Source organism: Gracilinanus agilis, chromosome 2 (assembly GCF_016433145.1).
Source record: "Gracilinanus agilis isolate LMUSP501 chromosome 2, AgileGrace, whole genome shotgun sequence".
Lineage (NCBI taxonomy): Eukaryota > Metazoa > Chordata > Mammalia > Didelphimorphia > Didelphidae > Gracilinanus > Gracilinanus agilis.
Window position 1 is genome coordinate 116560719 of NC_058131.1, and position 12331 is coordinate 116573049.

The window sequence follows — 12331 nt, forward strand, 5'->3', positions numbered from 1 at the left end:
CACTCTCCTGTCTTAAAAATGATGCTAAGAGGGCAGCTGGGTAGCTCAGTGGAGTGAGAGTCAGGCCTAGAGACAGGAGGTCCTAGGTTCAAACCCAGCCTCAGCCACTTCCCAGCTGTGTGACCCTGGGCAAGTCACTTGACCCCCATTGCCCACCCTTACCACTCTTCCACCTATGAGACAATACACCGAAGTTAAGGGTCTTAAAAAAAATGATGCTAAGATAGAAGGTAAGTTTTAGAAAAAAGAAATGCTTATTGATTAAATTATTCCTTCTAACCCCAGGGAGCTCATATTCTTAAGAGAAAAAAAAATACATAAAAGCAGCTAAGTAGTACAGTGGATAGAGCTCTAAACCTGGAGTCAGTTTAAATCTGGCCTCAAAAACTATTCTAGAGGCATGACATCTGCAGATCTGCTTGTTTCTACATCTGTAAAATAGAGATAATGATAGCAGTTGCCTCACAGGCTTGTCATGAGGAAATGAGATATTTGTAAAATGCTTTACAAATCTTAAGGCACTATATAAATTCTTTATATTCTGTGGCAGTATCCCTCGCCCAAACAAGTCTATTGCTATAACACATACCTTCAAATCCCCAACTCTGAAGCAGGTAGATGTACAGTGGGCCTAGAACCCAGATGACCTGAGTTCAAATTCAGTCTCAAACTCTGTGAAACTACTGGCTTCTGTATATCTCAGTTTCCTCAACAGTAAAAGGGGATTAATAAAAGAACCTCTCTCAGGGCTGTTCTGAAAATTAAATGAGACATTAGCACTAGGATACCTGACACAAAGGTGGCACTTAATAAATGCTTGTTCCCTCTCCTCTCTGGGAGTGGTATTCCTGAGAAGATGGGAAAGGGGGTTGTTTGGTATTTTCTAGTTCAATTTACTTCCATCCTTAAACTCATCAAACTCTCTCTTAGTTTCCTATGTCTTTTGAAGAAGTAGGATTCTTATTTATATTACATTAAGGGCTATCCTTTTGGCATCGGATTAAAACTATTTTCTTTTCAATCCCCATAACCCTTGACTCAGTTGTCCATAAGCTTTGCCCATAGAATTCCTTTTCTCATTTCCCCTTTGCTGAAATTCTTGTTCTGTTCTTGTACTCTGGATTAATCCCATTGCAACACCATGCTTAACCAGAGCACACTCATGTCCTGGACATTTCCCTTATTTCCCTCCAGTGCCTCCCCCTTCACTTTGTCCAATAATCAAAAGTTATTTTGTGTTTTATCATTCTCACAGGAATCCCAATCTCTCTTAAATGATAATGGCTAGCATGGATTTATATTCCCCTTCTTAGGTAATACATATATCACTCTTTGGGTAAAATGATTTTCATTAACTGAGCCTGTATATACTATTAGTCAAGTGGCTGGCTACATTGACACTTCTACTCTTGGCAAGAGCTAATAAAAAAAATAGCAAAATATGTCAATGCAATTTCACTATCAAGCTTGAATCCCCAGGTGGTACTTGAATTCACTGCAAAAAATTATTTTTTGCTTAAGCAATAATCAACAGGACATTAAACCATTATGGCATCTTTGGAGATATACTTCAAAAATTCTGCCTGGCTCAGCACTATTTAAGTAATCTTTAACTCAAATTGCAGGAAATATTTGAAATGCCATTCTAACAATTTCCAACAGAGAATATTAAAGAAGCATTAGGTTTCAAATACCTGAAGCAGAATGTTAGCTAATGACACCCTGGGCATTTTAAAGCTCAAGGGATTATGGCACATTATAGTATATTACTGAGCCTGTCTTTAATTTCAATGGGCAACCTTTTTTTTAATTGGTATGCTTCTAGGGAAAAACATTCATGAGTGTTTTCTTATTATAAAATATGACTAAACTTTAAAGTTTTTCACTTAAGACTTGCAATAATCCAATTCTCCCTATCATTAAACTCTACTTTGGGTGTTTTTCTTCTAATTAAAACTTTTTCATGCAGATTTTAAAAGAAATTTCCATTTGGTTAGAAATTTAGCAGCAAGCTCAGAAACATCTGACTTTGGATTGCTTCATTATAATTGTATTTTCATGTTAGATTATAAATTACATTACAAAATGGCATCCACTTGAACAAGGTGAAATCTACTAAAATAAATAACAGTGGCTGAACATGAAAACTCATTCTTTCTTCATCTGAAATGAAAGATTATGCTGAGAATAAGTGGAACAATTTGACCCACATTAGGAAAGTGATAACACTATAAATCTCTTAAAGAACTAAAAAAAGAAACTCATAAGAGATTAGATAAATATATGGTTCTATTGGCTTGACAAATGATTTTTAAAATAATAGACAGGATTCTCAGAGAGAATAATTTCTGTTCTTGCCATAGTCGTGTTCTCTTATGTTCATAGTTCCTTCTGTTTAGTACTAGAGCTATAAGGCTAATTTTGCAATTGGCCAAATAAAGAATTCTTTCCAAGTCAAAAGCTATGTGACTAACCAGAACTGAATGTATGTATTCAATCCAGACACAATTAGTCCTTAGGCATTTTGGATCACTTGAGACAATCCATGATCTGTGTTGTCCATCACTTTTATGGGCTTATGTGAACAAAGATAACAGGATATTTATGCATATATATATATACACATATGTGTGTATAGGTATATGTGTATACATAATTTATATATATATGTATATATGTATATATATATAGTCAGAAATGTTCTTTATTTTTTAACAAATCTTACAATACAATCCCCAGGAATATATTATATCTAAGAACAGAAAATGTCTATATAAACTAAAATATATTTATGTACTAGAAAAGGTTATTTATTAGTAATTCACATTATTACTTGCTATATCAAGATAAATTTCCTTTAAGTCAACAATATTTACATAAAATGAGTATGCGTATAGCACTTTAAGGTTTATAAAGATTTTGTGTACTCTTTGTACCTATATCCATATGAAATAATGCATGCCAAGAAGGATCTAGAATAGACTTATGGATTCTATTAAGAACCTAATCCAGCTCTTGGTTTTACAGGTTGATTCTGGCTAACAAAAGGAAGAATGAACATTAATTCTGGTAGCACCTATTCACTTTTTGCTGTCACTGGGCCTAGAAAAATGGGAATTCATCCCTGGGTTGCATTCAGAGAAGAAGCTTCTGTGCCCTTAAAATCTCTTGCTACCTGTGAAAGATATATCTGTTCTTTTCTGCAATCTGAGAAAAATATCTCAGTCCCTCCTTAATCACTGAGAACTCAGAAGCTTTCATTTCTCAAGGATCAACCAGGATCAGGCCCCTTAGGTTTGAAAACTTCCAGGGGGTGTTATCCCCAGCTATCTTGAGAAAAGGCAAATGGACTAGAACAGAGCATCAGTTTGATCAGGATCTTGAGGACCAGATCACTAGGTAATTTATTGACCCAAGTATCCACCCTGACTTCTCCTTTTATTTATATCCCCAGCGATCTGGTTTTTAGAAAGAAAAAAGCTGACCCTACTGACCTAGCAGAGACACTAGATTCTGCCAGGAAAAAAAAACCCTAGAGGATGAGAGGCCAAAATAAATTGTATTCATCCTTCTCTAAAGCTAACAAACCCTCACCCTCTTCTCCCCAAGCCCTGTGATTCAAAGGTGAGGCAAAAACATGTTACTACTCCCTGCTATCTCAAAAACCTATACAGCTTGGGACAGCTGGGTGGCTCAAGGGATCAAGAGTCAGATACAGAGATGGGAGGTCCTAGGTTCAAATCTGGCCTCAGACACTTCCTAGCTGTGTGACCCTAGACAAGCCATTTAACCCCCATTGCCTAACCTTACTTTTCTTCTGTCTTGGAACCACCAAGGCAGAGGATAAAGGTTTAAAAAAAAAAAAACCTATACAGCTCACCTCTACCCCTCCAATTCCTGTTCTCTCCCCTACCTTTCCACTGTGCCCTCTAAAAAATGCCATTCTATTATCCACAAACTCCTTTTTTCCAGAACTTTTTTTTTCTGACACTTGTAAAAACCTGATTCCCTCTAAAATCAGTACAGGGCATGCCTTTTCTCATACCCTGTAATTATCCTAGGACAAAAAAAAAAAAAAAAAAAAAAAAAAGGGTATATTTTTTGCTCCTCACTGCCATCACACAATATTATTTCTTCATCTGAAGTTCACTATCTCTGCCAACATTACACTGTCCACATCAGTCTGTTGGTATAATCTACCAGAATCCAGGTCACTTTCCCTCCTTTTCAAAGACTTCATGACCAAGCTCACCTTGTAATCTCAAATTAAATTTACTTCTCTGTGTCCAAGTTGCATCTCAGGCAAAATGTAACCTCTTTGAGGGCAATAAATGTTTCATTTCTGTCTTTGTGTCTGTAGTGAGTCCTTGGCTTAATGTGTGCTGAATTAAGCCAGAAAGAATTATATATTATTCATTGGATTTAATAAATAATAATACAATATAAAATATTTTTAAAATAATAAAATGATGAAGAGGCCAGAGAGGGAACTGTCTAGTAGTTTATTATTTGGTTTTACATCTTTGCCAAAGTCTTGGGTAATTTCCCCTTTAAGGAATAATTTAAAATGTAATGACAATCTTTATTAAAATCCCCATTTTTTTTTTGTCTACAATCTAATTGAAGAGGATAGTTGCTGTATGTGTGGGTAAACCCTGATTCAATCTAAAAAGCTTGGGCTTTGGAATTAAAAGACCTGGGCTAAAATCTTCACTTTGCCACTGCTTTTCTAGGGGGTCTTAAGGAAAGTACTTCGTTTGCTAGGCCTTAGTTCCTTAATATGTAAAGGAAGTAGGTTGGACTTGATGATCTCCAAGGGTCCTTCCAGTTCTAAATACATAATAAGAGTATATTCTCCTCAAAGGAGTCTTTAATCCATTTATTCTTTCTCTACCTGATTGACTGAGGGATCTTCCCAATTAATTACATTTTGACTGGTCTACTAACCTTATGATCTTTCCATTCTTTGTATGAATATCAGGCCTTAACTTTTACTGAGCATTTGAGTTAATAAGGAAAAACATAAAATTTTTAAAATATAATATTACCATTATTCTTTTCTTCATCAAGAAGAGTGCATTATTATAGAAGAAATAATAAATGTGAAGGAACAAGTCTCATTTGGGAATATATTTAAAGTATTTTTTCTAGAAATTCACTTATCTAGGTCTATAATTTAATCAATTTTAATAAATCGATTAGTCACCAATATGAGAACTCTATCTCTTGGTACAGATTGCAACCAGTCCACAGCAGATCAACTTAAATAATTTTTCCCCATGCCTTTTTGTAAATCTTCTCAAGAGCATCTATCTAATATGGTAAAGACCTTCCTCTAAGTTTAAAAATTTTTCACAGCTAACCATGCAATACTTTGGCTTCCCCCATATATGAATTGCTTGTTGCCTTTTCCAGTAAAATTTCTTTGCTAATAACTTTAATACCATTTATTATTCTTAATAAAATAATGTACCTGCTAAAATTTACTGTGTGTGTGTCTCCATTACTTTTTGGATCATTCCTAATAGTGATTCTTCAGAAATGGGGTATTTATTCCATGATTCCATACAAGGAATTTTAAAGGTTTTTGTGATAGGAGCATTATCTTACAGGGTTCCCCTTTTTACCCATGTGGATTGAGGAGTTTGCCCTGAAAAGCAAGACAAATCTACCCCTTGGACTTCACTGACTCAGGGGGCCAAGCCAAAAGTTGCATCTCTCACATCTTCCTGGTAGCTTCAGGATATACTGACATAGTTTCTTTATCAAATCTAAGGGCATAGAGCAGTTTGGGACATTTCAAAGCAAAACAGCTTTGAAAGACTTTGATCAATGAAACAACTAACCATAATTTCAGAGGACAAATGATGAATGCTTGCTACCCATCTCCTGAAGGAAAAGTGATGAACTCAAGATACAGAAAGAAGCATACATTTGAGTCAATGTGGCAATTTGTTTCTGTTAACCATGCACATTTTTACAATGGTTTTATTTTCCTCTTTTTTTTTTCAGTTGTAGAATAGAGAGGGGAGAAAAGGAAAGTATCTAGTGATAGGTCACTCTACTCCCTTCCTACCCAAAAAAGGAAAATGTTCTGAAAATATAGAAAAGCAGGACAGCTTTGAAAGTTAAGTGTTGAAAGTATATAGTCAAAAGGAAAAGCAACCCATATTTAAGATTCATAGTTTCATGCATTCATTTTTTCCCTATTTTACTTCATATATATAAATGTTCATTTTATTTGGTATTTATTATAAAATAAGCCTAACAGGCACATATACATGTGTGGGAGGGTGCACATCTGCCAATAAATCACGATCTTGAAAATCAGATTATAAACACTTTAAGGGCAGAGTTCATGTATTGTAACACATCCTTGCATCTCAAACAGTTGGCACATAATAAGGATTTCTTCATAACTTTAAAACACTGCTAAATTTGATTCAGATTACTATACATTTATGTTCATAGATAAGAGAACAATTTAAACACAATTTGTATATCTAAGAATAATCAAGTTTTGAAATTTTTGCAAGGTGAACAAATCTGATTACTTAACAGGTAGAAAACTGCTTTGAATATGAACAACTTATAAACCTTCTTCAGATTCATCTGCTGCCTAGCAGCTCAAAGAACTTTCATCCTTCTTGTCTCTGTGGACTCAGTGTCTAAATGACAGCAATAGGAACCTCTAGAAAAAGGGCAGATAAAATGGTGAAACGTCTTAAATTCATACCATATAAGGTTCAGTTGAAGGAACCTGGAATGTTTAAAGAGAAGATTTAGGAACTAGAGCATACCTGTCTTGAGGTTTGTGAAAGGCCTGTCATTAGAAAATGGAATTGGACTTATTCTGCTTGATCCCAGACTTCTTCTATACATGTAAGTACTTACCTTTTGTATTATGGTTATTGATTCCATGTCTCATATCCCTCCCAGGCCCAACTACACTGAAAGTGCTATTCCTTTAGAGCAAAGACTGATTTTCGCCCCCTCATCTTTTCTACTACTTATACGCATTATATGCCTACATAATGACTTGTATATAGTAGTTACTTAATAATGTTTTTAAAATACTTATGTTTTTTATTATTATTAATTATGTTTTAAAATGTTTTTTAAAAAGAACAAGGAAGAAAAAAGGAAGGGGAGAGAAGAAAAAGGAAGGGGAGGGAAGAGGAAGAGAGAAGGAAAGTGAGAAGGTAAAGAAGAGACAGAAGAAGAATGGAGGGGGGAAAAGGGTTGAACTAGAGTAGTGGCCATCTGAGTAAAAAGAAGGCTGACACAAAAGATGTTATGGAAGTAAAATCAACAGGCTTCTCCAGGGACCTCTGGACTAGAGGATCAACAAGATGGTGACACATTTTCCTCAGCCTCCTACAAGTCAAAAACTCCCCAAAGGAAAAACTGGGCACCTGATATAAAGAAATTAAAGTTAAATACATAGGATAAAAAGATAGAACCTTGATAAGTTTATAAATTAACATTGAAGATTACTAATACTTAAAATACTCAAGAATCCTTTCCCACATGTCTCTATACTCCAGCAGGGAAGCATACTGAATTGTGCTTGGGGCCCATATTAGGATTTCTTCCTGCTTCAGATATAATCAGTATATCTCACTATCTTCCCAAACCCCACCCCACATCAAATGGGAGACATTGATAGAGGTAGATAGGCCTGGAGACAGGAAGTCTTGCGTTGATATCTGGGTTCCAATACTTCCTAGATGTGTGACCTTTGGCAAGTCACTTAACCCCCACTGCCTAATCTTTATTGCTCTTCTACCTTAGAACCAATACACCCTACAATAGAGAGTAAGGATTTTTTAAAAAGAAAAAGAAAGGCACTGAATTATGCCTAAGCATACGGAAGGGGTGAGGGACGAAGCATGCTACCAGAATTCTCTCTGATACATTTCCTAAGTGATGAAACCCCAAGGCTGCAGAAACTTTGTCCAAAAAATACTCCTCTAATGTTCTAAAAACTGGCTGATGTTGATTCATCCTAGCTATAAAAAAAAAAAAAGGATAGAACAAGAAGAAGTCAATAAGAGTGGCTACACTGGGCCTAAACAGGATTGAAAACTGTCTGAGGTACCCTCACCACCTCTGGATACTAAGATCAAGGCCTGTGAAATATAAATTCCCTAATGTGGGAAGAAAAAGAGGTAACATTGCAGCCTTATCCTGGGAGTGCATCCACTAATAAAGAAGGGGTAAATAGTAACAGGGCAGTGAATATAAGGAATAACATCTATAATCAAAATACTTCAAAAGAGAGAAAACTCAATAAAAACCCAGGACACAAACAGATAAATCAGTACCAAGGATTATAAAACTAAAAGGAAAAATGAATGTCATACTCTCAAAGAGATAAAGCTCTCAACAACTCTCAACAAATATTTCAGTGCCTGATAAAATAGAGAATCTTGTGCAATCCCAAAGGAGCATAGAACATTAAGAAATTCTGAATTAGTTCACAAGATAAATGAAATCTGTAAGAAAATAAATTTTAAATGAATATGTGTCACATTTCATACTAGCCTACAAAGAAGTAAAAAAACAAAATGAGCAAAATAAGAGGAAAATCAATCCATTGTAGAGTGTTTCTTCAGAGAAATGAGTTTGGATACAAAAATACTGAAATAGAGGAAAATCTAGAAGACAAGAAGCAAAAGGCATTAATGTTAAAAGAATAATACATCATCTCTCTAAAACTTGAGCTACTGAACTCAAATGCAAAAAGCACAAGGAAAACTCAAGGATCATAGGTCTCAGAGAACAACATGACAAATCAAAAAACTTAATAATAACATAACAATATGAGAAATAGCACAAGAAAACAAAGCCAACCAAAAGAATTCACACAGAGGAAAGAGTTTAAAACTCCAAGATAACAGTGATTAAATTTAACCATTCCAAAGACCAATAAGAAATTCTGAAAGTAGACAGTAGAAAGACTTTGAAAAAATAAGGGAAATGAAATTTTAGTAATGCAAGATTATTTTATACCCATAAAATTGCAGAAGGGAATGGAATATAATAATATGGAACATAAAGAAGCTCAAGCTACAACCCAAAATGACACCTTGCAAAGCTGAGTAGATAAACCAAGATATTCAACAAAGGAGAGGTATTTGAGGAATCCTGGGGGGAAATATAAAAAAAACAAACAGATTTGAGCACAATATTCAACTTACAATCCAAATAACAGAACCATAAGAAGGATAAGTACAATAACAAAGGAAAGAATAAGTAATGAAATAAATTATTCTATGTTTAAAGGTTATTTTTTAAAGGAACATCAAGAAATTTTAAAAGGATACAAGATGTTAAAATGTAAGTCGAATTTAAAGAAAGAAATGAAATAAGGTAAAAGAACACAACTGAAACACTATGAACCAAATTCTATAATACTTTGACAGGTGAATCAAGATATTTTGTTGGAATTGCATAGCAGAAAGATATGTACTTAGTCAATAAATACTTATTAAGAACCTACTTTACAGAATGCCTGCCCTTTGATCCAGCCATACCATTGCTGGGCTTGTACCCCAAAGAGATCATAGATAAACAGACTTGCACAAAAATATTTATAGCAGCGCTCTTTGTGGTGGCAAAAAACTGGAAAGCAAGGGTATGCCCTTCAATTGGGGAGTGGCTGAACAAATTGTGGTATATGTTGGTGATGGAATACTATTGTGCTCAAAGGAATAATAAACTGGAGGAATTCCATGTGAACTGGAAAGACCTCCAGGAATTGATGCAGAGTGAAAGGTGCAGAGCCAGAAGAACATTGTACACAGAGACTGATATATTATAGTAAAATCGAATGTAATGGACATCTGTACTAGCAGCAATGCAATGACCCAAGACAATTCGGAGGGATTTATGGAAAGGAACACTATCCACATTCAGAGGAAGAACTGCAGGAGTAGAAACACAGAAGAAAAACAACTGCGTGGACACTTGGGTTGATGAGAACATGATTGAGGATGTAGACCTGAAAAGACCACACCCATGTAACTATCAATAATGTGTAAATAAGTCTTGACTGACCACACCAGTGGAAATATGAATTAGCTAGGGCTGGGGGGGGGGGGGGGAGAGTCTGGGGATGAGGCGGGTGAAGGAGGTGAAGGGTAAAGTTAAAACATGACTTATGTAACCAGGGAAATTTTTTCTAAAAATAAAAAATTATTTAAAAAAAAAAAAAGAACCTACTTTACTAGTAACTGTGCTAACTAACAGTTGAGACACAAAAAAGAGGGAAAGTTATTCTCTGTTCTCAAGAAACTCATAGTCTAATAGGAATGAGAATATATGATGTTCAGTCATGTCCCACTCTTAATGACTCCTATTTGGGGTTTTCTTGGCAAAAGTACTGGAATGGTTTACCATTTCCTTCTCTAGCTCATTTTACAGGTGGGGAAACTTGGGCAAGTAGGGTTAAGTGATTTTATTAGAATCACACAAGTGTTCAAATTTGAATTCAAAAAAATGATGACTCCAATAGTTTCTTGAAAGAATAAGGACTGCTGAAGAATAAGAGAAGTGACATAAATGAAGAAAATAGGCAAATGAGAGGGGAGGGTCACAATCACATGAAAGAGAGTTCTACCTTCATCATTTCTTTTCAAGTCTTTATGAAACAAACCAAGTTAACCAAGTTTTCCACAATTAAAATAAAATTTCATAAGTCCTTGAGAATTTTAATGATTATTTTCTGTTACCTTTCTTAATACCACATATTAGTGCAATATGCTTGTGAGAAATACAATATAGAAATAAATGTCAATAACCTAAAAGGTCCCCAAGTTACCTAGGAAAATATCATCAAAATAATTATGTAATTTAACATTAAGTTAAAGTTCAAATTACATAAAATGAGGAACAAAACTTTAAACATCATAGGCCAAGAAAACATTTTGAATGCTAAGAGTATTGATACTTGAGTTTAAATTGAGGGTAAATCCCCTTAATTGCTTAAATATCACAAGTATATCCCATTACAATAAACTTAATGATACGATAAACAATACAATTATAATAAATTAACAACAGATGAGAAAATATGTCATTTTCTTTTTCATAAATATAAAAAAATATTAATCAGTAGTTATCCCTTTTAGTTTCTCTTCCAAAAGAAACTGAACAAAATCAGTTTTACAAATGTTTTAGTTGACGTCAGCATTTTTCAGTTCTACCATATACCATATAAAATAGACAAATTACTTCAGAGTATTCCAATTCTTCTCCTAGCATCCTCATGAAAGAAGTTCGCATAGTATAGCTAACATCTTGGGCAGTATCGCTTCTAAATACTTTTTTAAAGGTTCTGATTATCTAGGACCACCTGGACCAGCCAACTCGAATCTTACTGTCCCCCTCCCCCTCCCCGCCCCCTTCTTGAGAAGAGGAGGTTTTCTTAATTCCTTATTTGGTTCTCAGAAAAAAGACTTCTCTAAGAGGCCAAGAGTGCCTGAAATGAGCACGTCCAGTATGGGTAAAGCCTAGGGGTCATAGAGAATTGTGGTCTTGAGACAACTAGGCTCATGAGAAAGATAAAATTAAGGGTCCCAGCTAGAGTGGATCCCAAGGCACCCAGAAGGTGATGTGAAAGAGAATGGGGGGTGTTGAAAGCATAACTACTAGGTCGATACCGAATTTCAAAATTTCCACCTATTTTGACACAACCTTCAGGAAGAGCAAGCATTGCCCAGGTGGGCTGAGAAATGGGGATGCGCAGAAGTCTAGGGGAAGCAGCAAGATTAGTCAGTCAAACAATTTTTATTAAAGACACCAAGAACTTCCTGACTTCAGGGAGCTGGAAGTCTCCGGGTTGGACCAATCTCACCCTGACAGAAAAGGGGAGGGAAAAGCCCAACCCCATGGAGAAGCTGATAGAGAATCCGAGGCAGCCCACGAGGAGGGTCCTCGCACTTGCTTACCTGTCCCTGGAGTTGAGGGAGGTGCTGGGGCCCCGTTTCCCTGGACTTGCCTCAGAGAACCAGCTCCACTTCCTCCCCTCCTCCCCCGACACTAATCAGTTACTGGGGGTTGCACCCTCCCCGGTGCCCCAGCTTCCAGCCAGGAAGAGGCACCCGAGGCTTAGAGCTTTCAGCGTCTCCTCCAATCACAGAGCCGGGAAAGGCGCAGGGGACGGTGACGTAGCCGCCGCTTCCCACTGGTACCTAGAATCCAGCCAGCGCTCCCGCCGCCCCGTCGCATAGCAACCAGCCAAGCCCGAACCTACCCCCCTCCACCCTCCGACTTCTGCCCACTCAAATGTTCGGTCGCTTGGCACCAAATGATGAGTTTCCGGGTT